Below are 22,576 nucleotides of genomic sequence, written 5' to 3'. Positions count from 1 at the left end.
TGAGACTTCACTTTATCTTTTTTGTTGCATACATTAGACATAGGAGTCGATGGTTTAACACCCTCTGTGCTTGAGTCCATATCCATGTTGTCCTTACATTCTGAGAGTGCTGCAAATGAATTATGGAGAACCACCGACTGTGGGACATGTCTTCTATCCACCACTCTAAGACTTCCAGAACCTACAGTAACCCATCTGCCATTTCTGGGGGTCCTCTGTGGCAGTGGCTCTTTGATCAAACTGTATACTAATTGCATCTTAATAGTGCACAGCAAATGATTGATAACAGTGCTGTATAGCCATGTTTTATCAAAAGAAATGCTGAAAATTTAAAAACAGTTGTTATATCAGAAGCATAGGAATGAGGATGTGCGATTTAGATTTTCTCTACATATCAATACAGTCTAATTAGATCTTTCTTCAGAGCCTTGAACATCCTAAAACCTACAGTCCAACCTCCACTTCCATCCTGGGGCTTATTATCTGTAGTGGTTACAACATTGACCAAACTCCCGTTTGAACAGTTGCAAGAGGTCCAAATACACTAGCTCTCTCTAAAAACCTTCTTTTTAATAGCTATCGCATCAGCTAGGAGAATTAGCGAGCTACATGCATTATCATGCAAAGAGCCTTATCTGAGAGATCAAGGGACTGTCTGGTACTTCGTACAATGCCATGTTTTCTTCATAAGGTGGCCTCCAGTGCCAACCTTAACCAGGAAATCGCTCTACCTGTTCTATATCCTGAACCTCAAGGCATGGAACAAGAGACTCTACACACTCTGGATGTAAGGAGAGCAGTCCTGACGTATGTGGAAAAAACTAACCCCTTCAGATCCACAGAGAGTCTGTTTGTTTAGCATCAAGACCCAAATAAAGGGCGCAAAGCTAGCAAAGTGACCTTAGCACGATGGATACCATACACCATTCAAAAATGTTATGCTCTCAGTGATCTTCGGTGCCCTCTACAAAATAAAGGCACACTCTACTCGCTCAACCGCCACATCCTGGGTGGAATTGGGCCAAGTATCTATCCAGCAAATTGGTTCAGCAGCTACCTGGTCTTCAAGTTCAACATTCATGAAGCACTACAGACTGGATACAAGTCTACAAGCAGAAGGGGCAAAGAGTGTTAGAACTGGCGTCTTCTCTCCCTCCCTGATCTCATTGCTGTACAAATCCCATTTGTTATTGTGCTGCCGTAGGACGTCCAGGAAAACAAAAATTTACTCACCGAAATGTGTTTTGCATCCATGTCACCTGCTGTTTAAAGCAGCAAAGAAATGTACATAACCTCTAACCTTATAAACCCAAGCCATACATGTAGAAATAAAAGAATACACAATGTCCAAAATACTCAGTCACAGAGGATCATTCATAATCATTGTGAGTTGTGAACGTACCCTTCCATCACAGTAATCCTTCTAGTCATTAATTTGGATCCTTTGACCATACAAAATCTGATTCAGATGGCGTGTGCTTTAGCATTAAATATATATGAGAAAACCGCAAACATCTGTAAATATATAGATTCTTAAAGATTTATAAGACATTGTAACAACACGTATTTGTAGGCACTTTTCTGGTCTCTCACTGTTCAGATAGACGGTCTCCTTCCCGTCTGTAATGGGCGATAACTGGAGCAGGACTGGACTCTGGTGGGCAGAGTCTCTGAAACTATAGTGGGCCCCAAAGCTCCAGCAGAAAATCCAATTTAGAACAGCCTTTGGAGCTAATCACTTGCCTCTAGGGTCTATTTAGTTGATTCAAAACCTATTAGGCTAGGTCTACACGACGACATTTGTCGCGCGACAGATATGGCACAACTACACTGCAACATTTGTAGCGCAACATTTTGTTGCACCAATGTCGCGCAACAATTTTTATATTGGCAGTCTATGGTGTCGCACTGCAACATGTGACATGCTGCGACTGCGACGCAACAGTCGCAGAAAAATCCATCTCAAATGGATTTTCTGCGACTGTTGCGTTGCAGTCGCAGCATGTTGCATGTTGCAGTGCGACACCATAGACTGCCATTATAAAAATTGTCGCGCGACATTAGTGCAACAAAATGTCACGCGACAAATGTCGTCGTGTAGACCTAGCCTTAGACCCGAAAAAATCATTTTCTCTGTTGTCATAAAGAACCCCAGTCCGACACTGGACTGCTGTTAGCTCCACAGCAAAAGTACAGAGAGGATGTCATAGAGGGGCTTACCTGCTTGTTTATTAAAAAAGGTAGTCCTGGTACCCCCCCCTATGTCTATGTATTACATAGTGAGCCATTAATTTGTGTATGGCAACAACATTAGGGATGAGCGAACCCGTGGAAGTTCGGGTTCGCCCGAACTTCAGGTCAAAGTTCGGGTTCGGGACCCGAACTTAACCCGAACTTGACCCCGGACCCCATTAAAGTCAATGGGGACCCGAACTTTACTTTATTATTTTCCATTCTAACATGGTTATAATGGAAAATAATAGCATTCTTAAGACAGAGGTCTTCTTTCTTCAGGACCTGCAAAAGGACCTGCGATGACATCACCGCACTCACCATGTGGTGAGCGCGGTGACGTCACCGCAGGTCCTGCTGAATAAAGATAGAACTTCTATCTTCATTCAGCAGGACCTGCGGTGACGTCACCGCGCTCTCAACGTGGTGAGCACGGTGACGTCATCGCAGGTCCTTTTGCACGTTCTGAAGAAAGAAGACCTACGCAATCAAGTGGATGAGGTGAGTTTTTTTTTTTTTTTAACCTCTCAATGGCCATTTTATTTAGCATTCTGTCTTAAGAATGGTATTATTTTCTGTTATAATCATGTTATAATGGAAAATAATAAAATCACCCGAACACTGAACCCGAACTTCAGTGAATAAGTCTGGGTTCGGGTCCGGGTTTCTTGGACATATCCGCTTATCTACGTGGTATCAGAAGCCTTACCTGCACAGATCTCTCTATTATCCGGTCGGCTTCTAGTTTTTATTTCCTCTATGAGATGAAGTAACTGGCATACACGGCATGCAAAATGTTTCAATCCCTAGTCACCACCAATTACAAAAACTGTCTTTCTAATAAAGCAAGGGTCTGTGGGGTGAACCTTCACTAGAATAATAGGAGAATTGCATAGAAACTCAGCTTTTATCAATGCACACGTATAGGCATTGCTTATGGTCCAGTAACAGTGTTTGCTAAAACAGGGTGTAATAGAAGCATGTTTATGGCATTTTTTGCATATATTTGTGAAAGTATTCTACCGAGAGGATGACTGAGAAACATGCCTGGAAACCCAGAGCATCATATAAATACCACTGACGACAAAAACACTACAAAACTACCGCAACCCAAAATGCTGTCTATATAGACTTCCATAATCATTCCAAGACGCTGCTGTGCGTGTATACGAGTGGCTGGCCTTATATTATCAGACTAGTGGTTTCCTGCATCTGCCTGACCTAGAGTTGTTCACACACATAAATCTATTTCATATGTATTCCTTTTCATATCTGTCTACCTATCTAAAAGAAAATGTTAGACCAGCACCTCCAAACAATATGAAATAAAGTACAGCTGCATGCTATCACGGCTAACACGCAAAACCAAACACTGCTCCATGGGCAAAGACACATGCAAACACTGGAGACATGGGTTCATTTCAATTGCATTACTGCTATACTTACTATACATGAAATTAGAAGCTCTTTGTGCACATTTTGGATGAACGACAAGGCGGCTTCTGCAGATGGGAACCTGACACTATCAGAATTGCCTCTCCTAGCCTAAGGCCTCATGCACACGACCGTATGCAAAAAATACAGGTGACCTCCATGTGCATTCCGTATTTTACATAACGGAACAGCTGGCCCCGTAATGTTGACAATAATAGGACATGTTTTTTGGGGTTTTTTTGCGGAACTTTTTTGGGTTTTGTGATAGATTCTTGCAAAATGAACATCAGATTGTCCACACCAAGGATACAGAAGATTATCCAGAAAATTTCTCTTATCATTGCTCATCCAAAGATGTCTGTTAGGAATGCCATAAGAGTTTTGGGTCTCTTGAGCTCATCAATAGACGCTGTTCCTTGGGCCAAAGCTCATATCAGGTCCCTACAAAACAATATCCTGTCAGTATGAAACAAGTCACAAAATACTCTGGACAAAGCTCTACTCATTTCTCCAGCCACTCGTCAAGATCTAAAGTGGTGGCTCATGTCATCTCGCCCAACCAGTGGGGAGAGTCTGATTCCTCAAGCACAGAAGATCCTCACCATGGATGCCTCCTCTTGGGGTTGGGGTGCCCATGTAGAGGACATGTGGATCCAAAAGAGATGGGTTCCAGAGTATATGCCGATGTCATCCAATATGAAAGAAATGAGAGCTGTCAGACTTGCTCTCTTACATTGCCAGAATCACCTAAGCAGCTGTCACATTCAAGTCCAATCAGACAACCTGACAACCGTCTATTATATGAACAAACAAGGCGGTACCAGGAGTCCCCAGTTAACGGCAGAGTGCAGGCAATTGATGAATTGGGCAAAGACTCATACGGCAGGCATATCAGCCATACACATGAAAGGAACTCTCAACATAATGGCAGATTGTCTCAGCAGAGGGAAACTCCACCCAGGAGAGTGGAGTCTGAAAACCAAGGTTTTCAAACAAGTGGTGAAGCAGATGGGTCAGTCGACCCTGGATGCTATGGCAACACAACACAATACCAAAGTAAAAAGGTTCTGTGCCCTCTACCAATCTCACCAGTCATGGGAATAGATGGTCTCGCAATCAGCTGAAAACAATAGCTGGTCTATGTTTTTCCCCCATTCACGATGATAATGAAAGTGCTCAAAAAGACGATCCAGGACCAGGCGGAAGTTATAGCAGTTCTTCCCTTTTGGCCTCGAAGAGCTTGGTTCTCTCTAGCCATGACCCTCTCAGGAGGCAGACTGTGGAGACTACCGTTACTGCCAAACCTACTAAGGCTACTTTCACACTCGCGTTTTGGGCAGATTCGTCATTGATCTGCAAAAATGGATCCGTTACAATAATACAACCGCATGCATCCGTCATAAACGGATCCGTTTGTATTATCTGTAACATAGCCATGATGGATCCGTCATGAACTCCATTGAAAGTGACGGCCTGGAGACTAAGCGGCAAAAATGACTCAACTTAGGCCTCTCCGCAGAGGTGATCGATACAATCTTAGCAGCTAAAAGGCCTAATACAGTAAAGATCTACAACAGAGTTTGGAGAATTTATAATAACTGGTGTTTGGTCAATTCAGCAGACACAGAAACTATCGACAGCGTCCTACAGTTCCTACAGGATGGTGTAAAAAAAGGTCTCAAACGAAACACCTTAAAGGTACATTTTACCGCTATCAACGGGCAACTGCGAGGAAAATTCTCTAATCACAGTCTAATTAGATATTTCTTCAGAGCCTTGAACATCCTAAAACCTACAGTCCAACCTCCACTTCCATCCTGGGGCTTATTGTCTGTAGTGGTTACAACATTGACCAAACTCCCGTTTGAACAGTTGCAAGAGGTCCAAATACACTAGCTCTCTCTAAAAACCTTCTTTTTAATAGCTATCGCATCAGCTAGGAGAATTAGCAAGCTACATGCATTATCATGCAAAGAGCCTTATCTGAGAGATCAAGGGGACTGTCTGGTACTTCGTACAATGCCATGTTTTCTTCATAAGGTGGCCTCCAGTGCCAACCTTAACCAGGAAATCGCTCTACCTGTTCTATATCCTGAACCTCAAGGCATGGAACAAGAGACTCTATACACTCTGGATGTAAGGAGAGCAGTCCTGACGTATGTGGAAAAAACTAACCCCTTCAGATCCACAGAGAGTCTGTTTGTTTAGCATCAAGGCCCAAATAAAGGGCGCAAAGCTAGCAAAGTGACCTTAGCACGATTGATACCAATCACCATTCAAAAATGTTATGCTCTCAGTGATCTTCGGTGCCCTCTACAAATAAAGGCACACTCTACTCGCTCAACCGCCACATCCTGGGTGGAATTGGGCCAAGTATCTATCCAGCAAATTGGTTCAGCAGCTACCTGGTCTTCAAGTTCAACATTCATGAAGCACTACAGACTGGATACAAGTCTACAAGCAGAAGGGGCAAAGAGTGTTAGAACTGGCGTCTTCTCTCCCTCCCTGATCTCATTGCTGTACAAATTCCATTTGTTATTGTGCTGCCGTAGGACGTCCAGGAAAAAAAAATTTACTCACCGAAATGCGTTTTGCATCCATGTCACCTGCTGTTTAAAGCAGCAAAGAAATGTACATAACCTCTAACCTTATAAACCCAAGCCATACATGTAGAGATAAAAGAATACACAATGTCCAAAATACTCAGTCACAGAGGATCATTCATAATCATTGTGAGTTGTGGACGTACCCTTCCATCACAGTAATCCTTCTAGTCATTCATTTGGATCCTTTGACCATACAAAATCTGATTCAGATGGCGTGTGCTTTAGCATTAAATATATATGAGAAAACCGCAAACATCTGTAAATATATAGATTCTTAAAGATTTATAAGACATTGTAACAACACGTATTTGTAGGCACTTTTCTGGTCTCTCACTGTTCAGATAGACGGTCTCCTTCCCGTCTGTAATGGGCGATAACTGGAGCAGGACTGGACTCTGGTGGGCAGAGTCTCTGAAACTATAGTGGGCCCCAAAGCTCCAGCAGAAAATCCAATTTAGAACAGCCTTTGGAGCTAATCACTTCCCTCTAGGGTCTATTTAGTTGATTCAAAACCTATTAGGCTAGGTCTACACGACGACATTTGTCGCGCGACAGATATGGCACAACTACACTGCAACATTTGTAGCGCAACATTTTGTTGCACCAATGTCGCGCAACAATTTTTATAATGGCAGTCTATGGTGTCGCACTGCAACATGTGACATGCTGCGACTGCGACGCAACAGTCGCAGAAAAATCCATCTCAAATCCATCGACAAATGTCGTCGTGTAGACCTAGCCTTAGACTTGAAAAAATAAGAATAATTTTCTCTGTTGTCATAAAGAACCCCAGTCCGACACTGGACTGCTGTTAGCTCCACAGCAAAAGTACAGAGAGGATGTCATAGAGGGGCTTACCTGCTTGTTTATTAAAAAAGGTAGTCCTGGTACCCCCCTATGTCTATGTATTACATAGTGAGCCATTAATTTGTGTATGGCAACAACATTAGGGATGAGCGAACCCGTGGAAGTTCGGGTTCGCCGGGTTCGTCCGAACTTCAGGTCAAAGTTCGGGTTCGGGACCCGAACTTAACCCGAACTTGACCCCGAACCCGGACCCCATTAGTCAATGGGGACCCGAACTTTACTTTTTTATTTTCCATTCTAACATGGTTATAATGGAAAATAATAGCATTCTTAAGACAGAATGCAAAATAAAATGGTCATTGAGGAGTTAATAAAAAACCTCACCTCATCCACTTGATCGCGCAGCCTTGATCGCGTAGGTCTTCTTTCTTCAGGACCTGCAAAAGGACCTGCGATGACATCACCGCACTCACCATGTGGTGAGCGCGGTGACGTCACCGCAGGTCCTGCTGAATAAAGATAGAACTTCTATCTTCATTCAGCAGGACCTGCGGTGACGTCACCGCGCTCTCAACGTGGTGAGCACGGTGACGTCATCGCAGGTCCTTTTGCACGTTCTGAAGAAAGAAGACCTACGCAATCAAGTGGATGAGGTGAGTTTTTTTTTTTTTTTTAACCTCTCAATGGCCATTTTATTTAGCATTCTGTCTTAAGAATGCTATTATTTTCTGTTATAATCATGTTATAATGGAAAATAATAAAATCACCCGAACACCGAACCCGAACTTCAGTGAATAAGTCTGGGTTCGGGTCCGGGTTTCTTGGACATATCTGCTTATCTACGGGGTATCAGAAGCCTTACCTGCACAGATCTCTCTATTATCCGGTCGGCTTCTAGTTTTTATTTCCTCTATGAGATGAAGTAACTGGCATACACAGCATGCAATATGTTTCAATCCCTAGTCACCACCAATTACAAAAACTGTCTTTCTAATAAAGCAAGGGTCTGTGGGGTGAACCTTCACTAGAATAATAGGAGAATTGCATAGAAACTCAGCTTTTATCAATGCACACTTATAGGCATTGCTTATGGAGTCCAGTAACAGTGTTTGCTAAAACAGGGTGTAATAGAAGCATGTTTATGGCATTTTTTGCATATATTTGTGAAAGTATTCTACCGAGAGGATGACTGAGAAACATGCCTGGAAACCCAGAGCATCATATAAATACCACTGACGACAAAAACACTACAAAACTACCGCAACCCAAAATGCTGTCTATATAGACTTCCATAATCATTCCAAGACGCTGCTGTGCGTGTATACGAGTGGCTGGCCTTATATTATCAGACTAGTGGTTTCCTGCATCTGCCTGACCTAGAGTTGTTCACACACATAAATCTATTTCATATGTTTTTTTTTTCATATCTGTCTACCTATCTAAAAGAAAAAGTTAGACCAGCACCTCCAAACAATATGAAATAAAGTACAGCTGCATGCTACCACGGCTGACACGCAAAACCAAACACTGCTCCATGGGCAAAGACACATGCAAACACTGGAGCCATGGGTTCATTTCAATTGCATTACTGCTATACTTACTATACATGAAATTAGAAGCTCTTTGTGCACATTTTGGATGAACGACAAGGCGGCTTCTGCAGATGGGAACCTGACACTATCAGAATTGCCTCTCCTAGCCTAAGGCCTCATACACACGACCGTATGCAAAAAATACAGGTGACCTCCATGTGCATTCCGTATTTTACATAACGGGACAGCTGGCCCCCGTAATGTTGACAATAATAGGACATTTTTTATTTTTTTTTGCGGAACGGAAATACAGAAACAGAATGCACATGGAGTAACTTTCGTTTTTTTTGGTGGACCCATTAAAATGAATGGTTTGGTATACCCAAAAAAACGGAACGGACACGGAAAGAATATACGTTTGTGTGCATGAGCTCTAAGGCTACAACATTCAGGGCAGTGTAGCATCCAGGTATAGTATGCTCTAATTAAACGCCTTTGACAGATGGGTGGGAGTGCACGGTCCAAATGTAGCCAGTCATCTATCACATATTTATTCTATCTCTCTAATATCTAACTTCTAATATCTATCTATCTCTATTAATTTCATATTTATTCTATTTATCTACATCATCTATTATCCATCTCATAGTTGTTCTCTGTCTAATATCTATCAATGTATTACCTATTTGTTATATTTCACATTTATTCTTGATCTATCTATCATTTCATTATCTATCTATCTATCTATCTTTCTCATTATCTATCTATCTATCATCTCTCTATCTCATTATCTATCTATCATTTCATTATCTATCTATCTATCTATCTATCTATCTATCTATCTATCTATCTATCCATCACATTTATTCTTGATCTATCTATCTATCTATCTATCTATCTATCTATCTATCTATCTATCTATCCATCCATTTTTATTCTTTCAATCAATCATTATCTATTACATATTTGTATCTATCTCTTATTTAATTAATTAGTTATATTTTTCATATTTATTCTAATATCCATTTTATATTTATTCTATCTACTATGAGAAATGACAAAAATTTGTAATGCGCTTTTCTCACAGGGACTCAAAGCGCAGGGATAGTTGTGTGGCTGGGGCGACTCCCTGGCACACTCTATCTATCTATCTATCTATCTATCTATCTATCTATCTATCTATGAGGCTAAGTTTGTAATTTGGCTCCACTCACTGTAAAAGTCTCATTGCTATCTGTGGTTTTATGTGGAAAACATAAGGGCACATTCAGATGGGCAGACAGTTGTTCTAGTTATCAGGAATGCATGTTCGTATAAACGCTCTTTCCGATAATTGCCCCATGAAAATGTTTCATCGATCACCAAATGCTCTTTTGTTAGGTGATTAGACGGCATGTAGAATCATCATTTATTGGTAGCATTTCATCCTGCATAACCAGGTAATGGCTGCTGCAATCAATGAATCTGTATGGGGACAGATTATATATCAGGGATGGCCAACCTGCGGCTCTCCAGCTGCTGTAAAACTACAACTCCCACCATGCCCTGCTGTAGGCTAATAGCTGTAGGCAGTGTGGGCATGCTGGGAGTTGTAGTTTTGCAACAGCTGGAGAGCCGCAGGTTGGCTATTCCTGTTATATATAGATATAGTAACGCATGTAGATGCAGCACAACACAACAGTTCATTCCCTATCATTGCCCTTTGTATCGGTTCACGTAATTGGGCCCTTCGTTATATATCAACCTGGAGTAATCCCAACACACAAACAATGCAAACCATATACTGTACATTATGCACAATTTTGTCTTGCTTTCATTTAGTTCACAAGTTGCCTACGGCAAACCCTACTATATGTGTATTTGTACTAGGTAATCCACCCCAGAAATACAAGGCTAACTCCTAGATTTCTGCCATGGATTTTTCCAAAAGGATTAGCGACCTAATTGTCATTCAGCTGGAATAAATCTGACACTGTTCCGCATAAAATTGCGATAATAGTGAACATTTTATTATTCTTGTGGCTAATTTTTTCCACTTCAAATGAATGGAGTTGAGATTGACTGCAGATTTGTGGCTCCGCAATGTGAGAAGTTGAACTTATATCCTTATGTCAGATATCCAGATATATGGTAAGATGGGTGCTGGCCCTTTCTATTTATGTATGTAGGACTGCACCATACATCCTTTTCGCCAGATCACCACATCACTCAACACTTTCTGATACTACTAGCATGGATGTCACACGCTGACGACTACATGATGTGTTAGAAAGATCTGTGTTTTTTTCCATGGAGGCACAGAACCTTTAAAATCACTTGGGATAAGTATATAGGCAATGCTACACGATCCTTAATTAAAGTCTAGGGATGCTATATGCCCCTGGAGGTGCCTCTGTATCCGTGGTAAAGCGACGCTGCTTTGATTACCAGTTCAGCGTAGAAAATAAATCATAGCCCTCTATAAATAACATCCATATAGTCCAGTTTTCTGCTTCTTCTATTGTTCTATAGATCATAAAACAAGCAACAAAGGTACAAGAATAAAACCCAGCAAGAGATACGCCTTACCTTTCAAGATCTACGTGAGAGCATTGTAGCTGCCTTGTTCCTAGACCATCCACGTACCTGTGGGAATGGCAGGTGGAAGTCCTGCACCGTGACAGGTGTAAAAAGATTATGTCATAAAAATGAGTGTGGCTGTTTGGCTCCCTCCTGGCACTAGGTGTCAGAGTCCAGCAATTATAGTATATTCTTTCCGTCAATGACCCGCACTAGTGTCAGGTTTCAGAGCTGCTTGTTTGTATTTCTAACACTTTCATTCATCACATGAACATGAAGGTAAGGAGCCTTTATTTGCCTTATGAAGTGCACGCATATTCATGTCATATTCCCCAATGTATTATTGTGTTATTTTTCCCAAATAGTCACAACTTCCACACGATCTTTAAAAAAAGTGGATGGACTCAGATCGGCAGTCCCAAATATGTAGAACGGGTTGTCCCATGAAAAATATTCTAGTTTTTAAACCAGCACCTGGATCTGAATATTTTTGTAATTGCATGTAATTAAAATTTTTGTATGGCCACTGAGTTATTCAATAAAATGTATCTGTATATCGCCAACTGCTGTTTTTTTATTTTATTTTATTTGTTTGACCGGCTCACTGAGATGGACGCACATGCTCAGTTTCATCCTTCAATGGCCTCCTGACCTGTGATAGGGAGAGAGCTCCAGCAGAAAAGACACGCCCCTGAGCGCCAGCAGAAAAAATACGCCCCTGAGCTACAGCAGAAAAGACACGCCCCTGGGCTGCAGCAGAAAAGACACACACCCCTGAGCTGCAGAAGTAAAGACACTCCCCTTGAGCTGCCAGCTTGATATAAATCTAGCAGAGCAATGAATGTGGAGATCTCTGGATCCATGTGAGGTACAGGGCTGGCTCTAGTTTTGTTAGAAAGAGATTGCCTTGCACTATATGATGTCTGATTTCCAATTTTTCATTAATCATGGGATAACCCCTTTAACACCAGTTATTTGTGCTAGGATTGACTAGATAAACCTCTCTTCCCCTATAGTACTAACTCACACTAAACTTGTCCATACACATGTTCACATTTTGTTTCTGCTGTACATTTTTTTATGTATACTTTTGATGGATGTGCATACGTTTCAATATGTTTGTGTCCATTTTTTACAAAGAAGTATATGTTTTTGTGAAGCCTTTCTTTGTTTTAAATAAAGATTTGCATTGTATCAAAAGAAGCAGAAAATATTTGGATAAAAATGATACGTTTCATGGATGGTAAACATTTTGTCTTATATTTCCATCTGTCTCCCATTCACTGCAATGTAAAAAAAAGTATACGTTTCTATACTTTATTTTTTTCCAGCACAGAAAAGCGTGGTATATTAAGTTACTCTGTTCAGCAAACGAAAAACGTACAGAAACGTAAAGAGTGACAAAGTATGCACTTTTGAACTATGTTTGCCCAATTATAGTCTATGGGTGCATCAAGCTATATGTTTCTGTACATTATTTTCTATTTACAAACGTGTCACCTTGACGTACAACAAAAACGAGATGTGAACAGCCCTTAGACCGTATAGCATAGCCAGATAGCATAGCGATCACTCCTCCCCATGCTACGGAGAAGATTGCTGCATGTAATAGCAGCGGTCTCCTCCACTAGCTAGTAGATCTGCCTGTGTAATACAGGCCTAACCCTTTCCCGACACAAGACGTACTACTATGTCATGAAAGTCGGTGACTTACCGCATCTTGATGTAATAGTACGTCATGGATAACTCCGGTCACCGCGCTGCATCGCACGGTGACCGCAGTGCACTAATCGGCAATCAGCCATGTTAAGGCTACTTTCACACTAGCGTTCGGGTGTGCGCTCCGTTTGAAGGGGCCCCGAACGCATCCGTCTGGCCCTAATGCATTCTCAGTGGAGGCGGATCCACTGAGAATGTATCCGCCTGCCAGCGCTCAGCCTCCGCTCCGCTCAGTGAGCGGACACCTGAACGCTGCTTGCAGCGTTCGGGTGTCCGCCTGGCCGTGCGTAGGCGAGCGGATCCGTCCAGACTTATAATGTAAGTCAATGGGGACGGATCCGCTTGAAGATGACACTATATGGCTCAATCTTCAAGCGGATCCGTTCCCCATTGACTTTCAATGTAAAATCTGAACGGATCCGCTCAGGCTACTTTCAGACTTAGAAAATTTTCTAAGTAATAATGCAGACGGATCCGTTCTGAACGGATGCAAACGTCTGCATTATCGGAGCGGATCCGTCTGATGAAACATCAGACGGATCCGCTCCGAACGCTAGTGTGAAAGTAGCCTAAGGCTACTTTCACACCTGCGTTAGGTGCGGATCCGTCTGGTATCTGCACAGACGGATCCGCACCTATAATGCAAACGTTTAGATCCGTTCTGAACGGATCCGTTTGCATTACCATGAACAAAAAAAAATATATATATATATATATATATTTTTTTTTGTTCATGATAATGCAAACGGATCAGTTTTGACTTTACATTGAAAGTCAATGGGGGACGGATCCGTTTGAAAATTGAGCCATACTGTGTCAACTTCAAACGGATCCGTCCCTATTGACTTACATTGGCTACTTTCACACTAGCGTTCGGAGCGGATCCGTCTGATGTTTCATCAGACGGATCCGCTCCTATAATGCAGACGTTTGCATCCGTTCAGAACGGATCCGTCTGCATTATAACTTAGAAAAATTTCTAAGGCTACTTTCACACCTGCGTTAGGTGCGGATCCGTCTGGTATCTGCACAGACGGATCCGCACCTATAATGCAAACGCTTAGATCCGTTCAGAACGGATCCGTTTGCATTACCATGAACAAAAAAAAATAAAAAATATTTTATTTTTTTATTTTTTGTTCATGATAATGCAAACGGATCCGTTTTGACTTTACATAGAAAGTCAATGGGGGACGGATCCGTTTGAAAACTGAGCCATATTGTGTCATCTTCAAACGGATCCGTCCCCATTGACTTACATTGTAAGTCTGGACGGATCCGTTTGCCTCCGCACGGCCAGGCGGACACCCGAACGCTGCAAGCTGCGTTCAGGGGTCCGCCTGCTGAGCGGAGCGGAGGACAAACGGTGCCAAACTGATGCATTCTGAGCGGATCCGCATCCACTCAGAATGCATTAGGGCTGGACGGATCCGTTCGGGGCCGCTTGTGAGCCCCTTCAAACGGAACTCACAAGCGGAGCCCCGAACGCTAGTGTGAAAGTAGCCTAAGTGTGAAAGTAGCCTGAGCGGACCCGTTCAGACTTTACATTGAAAGTCAATAGGGGACGGATCCGCTTGAAGATTGAGCCATATAGTGTCATCTTCAAGCGGATCCGTCTCCATTGACTTCCATTATAAGTCTGGACGGATCCGCTCGCCTCCGCACGGCCAGGCGGACACCCGAACGCTGCAAGCAGCGTTCAGGTGTCCGCTCACTGAGCGGAGCGGAGGCTGAACGCTGGCAGACGGATGGATTCTCAGTGGATCCGCCTCCACTGAGAATGCATTAGGGCCGGACGGCTGCGTTCAGGGCCGCTTGTGAGCCCCTTCAAACGGAGCTCACGAGCGGACACCTGAACGCAGGTGTGAAAGTAGCCTAAGTCTGGACGGATCCATTTGCCTCCGCACGGCCAGGCGGACACCCGAACGCTGCAAGCTGCGTTCAGGGTCCGCCTGCTGAGCGGAGCGGAGGACAAACGGTGCCAGACTGATGCATTCTGAGCGGATCCGCATCCACTCAGAATGCATTAGGGCTGGACGGATCCGTTCGGGGCCGCTTGTGAGAGCCTTCAAACGGAACTCACAAGCGGAGCCCCGAACGCTAGTGTGAAAGTAGCCTTACATTGTAAGTCTGGACTGATCCGTTTGCCTCCACACGGCCAGGCGGACACCTGAACGCTGCAAGCTGCGTTCAGGTGTCCGCCTGCTGAGCGGAGCGGAGGACAAACGGAGCCAGACTGATGCATTCTGAGCGGATCCACATCCATTCAGAATGCATTAGGGCTGGACGGATCCGTTCGGGGCCGCTTGTGAGAGCCTTCAAACGGAACTCACAAGCGGAGCCCCGAACGCTAGTGTGAAAGTAGCCTTAGACGAAGGCGACGAGGAGTTTTTCCGCCCCCCTGCAGCCCCGATCGCTGCGATTGGCTGGCTAGTGAAGACCGGCCCATTGCATATTGTACTGAGTGCCGGTCAGTACTGTCAATTACTGACTGCGTCTGCTCAGGTTTAGTGCCTTTTTTTTTTTTTTTTTAAGAAATCGGATAGTGCTAGCTAGTTATATATATATATATATATATATATATATATATATATAAAAGTCAATTTTAGTTAGTACTAGTTTAGATTTTTGAACCCACACACGTCTGCGTGCGTGGGTCCTGCACCTGCTGAGCGCCGGTCAGTACTGTCAATTACTGACTGCATCTGCTCAGGTTTAGTGCCTTTTTTTTTTTGTAAAAAAAAAAATCGGATAGTGCTGGCTAGTTTTATATATAGTTAAGGCTGTGGGCAGCCTGTAGTTGTGGGAGGAGCTCCCTCCCCTATTTATACCATTCAGTCCAAGCAGGAGGGCGGCCGTTTCATGCCTAGTTCTCACCTCTGCTGATCCGTGAAGCTACTTCCGGTTCCGAGTCTTCCGTGTGTCCCAGAGCGCGGCGCCAGCGGTAAGTTGGTGCTCCGGCACATCCAGGCGGTCGCGGCCTACCTAGGCTACAGATGCTTCTCCCCCTGCCCGTCTTCCTCCTGTCCGGACGCCAGCGGTAAGTTGGTGCTCCGGCACATCCAGGCGGTCGCGGCCTACCTAGGCACAGGTGCTTCTCCCCCTGCCCGTCTTCCTCCTGTCCGGACGCTCCCTGCAGCCGAGGTAGGCATCCGGGCCTCACGCAGAGGTTCCGGTCGCCGGCCACGCACGACACCACCAGTCGCCTCCCCCTCCAGATACTCGGGCACCGCCAGCACAGACGCTGCATCGGGGGGCGGGGTCAGCGGTCACAGGGGCGGCATCCAGCGGCGCGGCACCATCCAGGGCTGGCTGGCCTCGGGCGGTGAATGGGAATTCTTGCTGGCCGATCCAAGCTTCAGCGGGGTCCTGGGCACCGCCGGGGTTCCAGCGAGGGGGGAGGGGCTCCACAACTGGCCGATTCCATCAGATCCCCAGCAGTTCCCTGTCACAGGGATTAGGGCGGCGGTCAGGCTGGTCCAGGGAGCCTGAGGGCAGCAGGGCTGGCAGCTGCAGCCAGCCAAGACCTCTGCCAGCAGGCTCTGCAGCGGGCGCCACTTCTCTGATCCCTGCGGGTCGGCGCCTGGTGTTGTCTGCCTAGCAGCTGCTGCTTTAACCCCCGCACTGCTGTAAAATATTTTTAAAAGCATTTCCATGTTTAGTCTCATGTTGCTGTTGTCTTAGGGCTGTTGGTGTTGTCTTCCCTGTTCGGCCCTAGTATTTGGGTTTCCTTCTTCCCAAGGGGGCTGGCATCCACTGATTCGCTCAGATGTCATGTGTTCCCCGGGTTCCGCGAGGGCGTGTATTCCCTGTATCGCTCAGGCGTATGTACTACCTGTTTCACCCAGGGCCAATGTATTCCCTAGTAGCGCTAGTGTCATGTTCCCTTTATTCGCTCAGGTACAATGTCATTCCTGATTCTCCCTGGTATAATTTATTCCACAAGGTGCTCAAGTGCAATGTAAATTCCTGTAACGCTCTGGCGTCATGTATTCCCTGAAATCGCTCAGGTGTCACGTGTGTTTTTCCTGATTTCCTTAGGTGTCATAGGTTACCTGAGTCACTCAAGTATTACGTGTTTTCTTTTCCAGGTTCACTAGGTGTTATATATTTCTTGTATCACTCAGGTGCCATGTATTCCCTGAATCGCTCAGGTGTCATGTGTATTTCTCCTGATTCTCCTAGGTGTCATAGGTTCCCCGATTCGCTCAAGTAGTACGTGTTTTCTTTCCAGGTTTATTTAGGTGTCATATATTTCGTGTGTCACTCAGGTGTCATGTATTCCCTGAATCGCTCAGGTGTCACGTGTATTTCTCCTGATTCTCCTAGGGTCATAGGTTCCCTGATTCGCCCAAGTATTACGTGTTTTCTTTTTCAGGTTCAGTCAGGTGGTATATATTCTTGTATCACTCAAGTGTCATGTATTCCCTGAATCGCTCAGGTGTCAGGTATTCCCTGAATCGCTCAGGTATCATGTATTCCCTGAATCGCTCAGGTGTCATGTATTCCCTGAACCGCTCAGGTGTCATGTATTCCCTGAAATCGCTCAGGTGTCATGTATTCCCTGAAATCGCTCAGGTGTCATGTATTCCCTGAAATCGCTCAGGTGTCATGTATTCCCTGAAATCGCTCAGGTGTCATGTATTCCCTGAAATCGCTCAGGTGTCATGTATTCCCTGAAATCGCTCAGGTGTCATGTATTCCCTGAAATCGCTCAGGTGTCATGTATTTCCTGAATCGCTCAGGTGTCTTGATTCCCCCGTCACTTCATATCAGTGCTTATTATTCACACCTCTCCCCGGGTGTCGTACCAACACAGCTTATTTCTCCACGTAAACAGAGCCTCAGGCCACCGGAACTTCGTACCAGCTCTATCATGTCGCCAGGCTCCTCCGTATCCGATCGCTCCACTGTGCAAATACAGGTAAGGTCCAGCCGAGTGGCAGCTGTTGCGCCTTGCCGCAGCACAGAGCTTGCTTCATCACGAGCTTCCATTCTTAGGTCTTCAGCTTCACCGGGGCAGAGTCAGATGTGCAATAACTTCAACGCTGGGGGTTGTGGTTTCAATAGCTGCCGAGCGCTGCACATCTGCTCCCTCTGTTTCAGGGCCCATCCCCGTCCCAGCTGCCCGAAAAGGCAGCACAAGAATCTATGACTGGCCGACATCGACATAGAGCTCTTGAGCGCCCTTTTGCAGGACCATCCCGATCGCCAGTTAGTCCAGTTCCTTCTCGCCGGATTCGAGAGGGGTTTTCAAACGGGTTTCATTACCCTCCCTCAAGTTTCCTGGGAGGGAAGGAACTTGCAGTCGGCTACCCAAGATCCGGCAGCAGTAGCCACCTTATTGCAGGACGAGGTCCGGAAGGGGTTCCTGCTGGGCCCGTTCAAGTCCATCCCCTTCGCCACTTGGAGGGTGAACCCAATTGGTCTGGTCTCCAAGCAGTCCTCCAATAAAAAACGCTTAATCTATGATTTGTCGGCTCCACACATGTCACCTATTCCCAGCCTCAACTCCTTGATCCCATCAGAGGAGTTCTCCATGACTTCCACGTCCCATCCTTCCCCAGTTATGGAAGTATTACGGTCTGCATTGGGCGGACGGGTACTATTTTGCCAACCGGCTCACCTTTGGTTCCAAAAGCAGCCCGTGGCTGTTTGACAGGTTCGCATGCGCGCTGCATTGGATCCTAGTTCATCCCGGAAATCTGGACATGGTCATCCATTACCTAGATGACTTCCTGATCATTGAGAGGCCCCAGGGCTCCCCCTCGGGGTTGGTAAGCTTGCTCCAGCTGTTCGCCAGCCTCAAGGTCCCCGTAGCGTCTGCCAAGACGGAGGGTCCAGGCACCAGGGTTACCTTCTTGGGCATCATCCTGGATTCGGTCCGCATGGAGGCCAGCCTCCCCGCGGCCAAACTGGCTAAGATAAAGGGCCGCCGTTTCCTCCGCAGCTTCTTCCAGGATCCTGTCCAAGCGGGAGCTCCAGTCCCTGTTAGGGTTCCTCAACTGTGCATTCAAGATCATGCCCCAGGGCAGGTCCTTCACTTCCTGGCTCCTCAGTCTCCTCACGGCAGCTCCGGAACAGGACTCCACCGTCCAACTGGACAGGCATGCCATGGCGGATCTCCAGATGTGGCAGGCATTCCTGGCCGGGTGGAATGTCATTTCCTTGTTCGTGCCATCCCCGGATGCCGCGTCCCCCATGGTGTTCACCGACGCCGCAGCCTCCCGCAGGTTCGCGGCCATCTTCCATCCGCAGTGGTTGGTCGGCAGTTGGCCGGTGGAACTCACATCCGAGGCCGGGTCCATGAAATCATCCCCACTATTGGGCTAACAAATCAGTAATCTTCAGGACAGACAGTCAGGTACTGGTGGAAGTCATCTCCAAAGGGAGGGCCAAGTCTCCCAAAATCATGTCCCTACTACGTAGGCTTGTTTGGCTGTCTCTAACGTTTAACTTTCATATTTTCACGTTCCATATTCAGGGGGCACAGAACGTGGCGGCCGACGCCCTGTCTTGTTTTAATTACGATATCTTCTTTCAGGAACTTCCAGAGGCAGACCCCGTCGGTATTCCAGCTCCGCCATTCAGCTCCCTCCTGTTGGACTAAGGCCCCTGATAGCATCCGCCCGGACCTTGGTCTAGCATTCTCTGGCTGCCAACACCGCCAGGAATTATGACGCCGGGTTCAAAATCTATAGGCAGTTCATTGACACCCATCAATGGGGGGAGGTGGACGAGGTCACATTTATTATGGCATTTATAGCCCATTGCCATTCCCACCGCCACCTGTCATTTAACACCATTAAACTGTATTTGGCCGGCATTCAGCACCATCGGATGCTCGGTGACCCCTCTACCAAATCCACATTTTCAAATGGAAAAAATGCAAAATGTGATCGCACACTACATCCAGCACTCTGCCCTGCCTCCATGCTGGATGAGACATTGGTGTACATTTTGGCCAAAGCGTAATAAGCCACTCACCGCGTCAAGGTTGTCTCATTTGAGTGGTCCCTAACACTAGTTCCTACCTGTTTATGGGCCATGACAGCCACACAAAGTCCAGGGAATGCAGGTCAGCATGCAAGCCAAGCACACTCTTCTTTTAACCCCGTCCGATGCCATTACAGCTTTCATCGGATCCAGGGATGCAAGTACCAACATGCATGCTGAGCCCACCATATACTTCTCCTGGAGCCAAATGGCTACTGGTAGGTTCTATATAAGCAGACTCAGTTTTATACTGACTTTAAAACCAGCCTCCAGGACAGATTGACTGGTCAGGTGTGCATGACTCAAATGAGATCGCCACGCCTCCAATATAAACTACAAAGAAAAATTGTGGGGGGTTGAGTCAGCACAACCCGTATGTAGGTGCATATCACTATGGCGAAATACATATACAAACGGAAAATGCAAAATGTGATCGCACACTACATCCAGCACTCTGCCCTGCCTCCATGCTGGATGAGACATTGGTGTACATTTTGGCCAAAGCGTAATAAGCCACTCACCGCGTCAAGGTTGTCTCATTTGAGTGGTCCCTAACACTAGTTCCTACCTGTTTATGGGCCATTACAGCCACACAAAGTCCAGGGAATGCAGGTCAGCATGCAAGCCAAGCACACTCTGCTTTTAACCCCATCCGGTGCCATTACAGCTTTCATCGGATCCAGGGATGCAAGTACCAACATGCATGCTGAGCCCACCATATACTTCTCCTGGAGCCAAATGGCTACTGGTAGGTTCTATATAAGCAGACTCAGTTTTATACTGACTTTAAAACCAGCCTCCAGGACAGATTGACTGGTCAGGTGTGCATGACTCAAAGGAGATCACCACGCCTCCAATATAAACTACAAAGAAAAATTGTGGGGGGTTGAGTCAGCACAACCCGTATGTAGGTGTATATCACTATGGCAAAATACATATACAAACGGAAAATGCAAAATGTGATCGCACACTACATCCAGCACTCTGCCCTGCCTCCATGCTGGATGAGACATTGGTGTACATTTTGGCCAAAGCGTAATAAGCCACTCACCGCGTCAAGGTTGTCTCATTTGAGTGGTCCCTAACACTAGTTCCTACCTGTTTAAGGGCCATGACAGCCACACAAAGTCCAGGGAATGCAGGTCAGCATGCAAGCCAAGCACACTCTGCTTTTAACCCCGTCCGGTGCCATTACAGCTTTCATCGGATCCAGGGATGCAAGTACCAACATGCATGCTGAGCCCACCATATACTTCTCCTGGAGCCAAATGGCTACTGGTAGGTTCTATCAGTAATCTTCAGGACAGACAGTCAGGTACTGGTGGAAGTCATCTCCAAAGGGAGGGCCAAGTCTCCCAAAATCATGTCCCTACTACGTAGGCTTGTTTGGCTGTCTCTAACGTTTAACTTTCATATTTTCACGTTCCATATTCAGGGGGCACAGAACGTGGCGGCCGACGCCCTGTCTTGTTTTAATTACGATATCTTCTTTCAGGAACTTCCAGAGGCAGACCCCGTCGGTATTCCAGCTCCGCCATTCAGCTCCCTCCTGTTGGACTAGGGCCCCTGATAGCATCCGCCCGGACCTTGGTCTAGCATTCTCTGGCCGCCAACACCGCCAGGAATTATGACGCCGGGTTCAAAATCTATAGGCAGTTCATTGACACCCATCAACGGGGGGAGGTGGACGAGGTCACATTTATTATGGCATTTATAGCCCATTGCCATTCCCACCGCCACCTGTCATTTAACACCATTAAACTGTATTTGGCCGGCATTCAGCACCATCGGATGCTCGGTGACCCCTCTGCCAAATCCATATTTTCTAATCAGGCCATCAAAGCCACCCTTAGGGGCATTCAGAAGGTCAGCACGGCGGTCCAGGTGCGCAGGCAACCAGTCTCAGGCGAGCTATTCCGCAGATTGTCCGTAGCTCTAGACGGTCTCCCTTTTGGGCACTCAGCAAGCATTATCACCAAAGCGGCCATGTACCTGGGGTTCTATGGATTTCTTAGGCCTGGGGAGTTCACCTGCTGCGCAGTCAACCGGGCTACCCTGCTCAGGCGGCATCTTGCCTGGCATTCAGACCATTTCATACTGTCCATCCCATCTACCAAGACTAATCAGGCAGGTCCTCCCACCGAGGTAGAGTTCTTCCCCACGGCCAATTGTTGGTGTCCTATCAAGGTGCTCAAGGAGCTTCTGGCCTCACTTCAGTCGCCCGCACTAGACGACCCGTTGCTCCCGATAAACGGTAGGCCCCTTTCTTCTGCCCTGTTCGTCTCCAACATCCGCACGCTGGCAGCAGGGTTGGGGTACAACCCTAGCACAATATCCGGGCACTCCTTCCGCATAGGGGCTGCTTCCGCGGCATCCAGTCATCAGGTGCCGGCGCATGTCATCCAAGATGGGTCGTTGGCGGTCGTCATGCTACGCAAGGTACATTACCAATCCACAGGTCAAAATCGCCAGAGCCTTTTGTTCTTTGGCTTTATAGATCTCGTACTGCTCAATAAATCTGTTGCACCCTACACTGTGCCAGTCCTCTTCTTTTGCCCACTTGTTTAGGCCTTACCTCGTCTCTGGCTCCGGGCACACTCCAGCCAGATAGGTCAGGGCAGTACGTAGGCATGCCTCTTCTGTTCCTCGCTTAGCTCCTACTACAAATAGTTAAGGCTGTGGGCAGCCTGT

The 22,576-nt window shown here is 46.0% G+C and overlaps 1 protein-coding gene across 1 annotated transcript in view; it reads right to left on the bottom strand.

Annotated features, from left to right (window-relative positions):
* Nucleotides 1-11,230, bottom strand: part of LOC120986925 (galactoside alpha-(1,2)-fucosyltransferase 2-like) — a 63,002-nt gene extending 51,772 nt beyond the window's left edge. Inside the window, exon 1 of the mRNA XM_040415607.1 lies at nt 11,180-11,230. The gene's annotated coding sequence lies outside the window, so the exon portion shown is untranslated. The remainder of the gene's footprint in view (nt 1-11,179) is intronic.
* Nucleotides 11,231-22,576: the final 11,346 nt, after the last annotated feature.

Source organism: Bufo bufo, chromosome 1, assembly GCF_905171765.1.
Source record: "Bufo bufo chromosome 1, aBufBuf1.1, whole genome shotgun sequence".
Classification (NCBI taxonomy): Eukaryota; Metazoa; Chordata; class Amphibia; order Anura; family Bufonidae; genus Bufo; species Bufo bufo.
The sequence above is the reverse complement of the archived record's forward strand: the minus strand, read 5'-3'. Positions and strand labels throughout refer to the sequence as shown.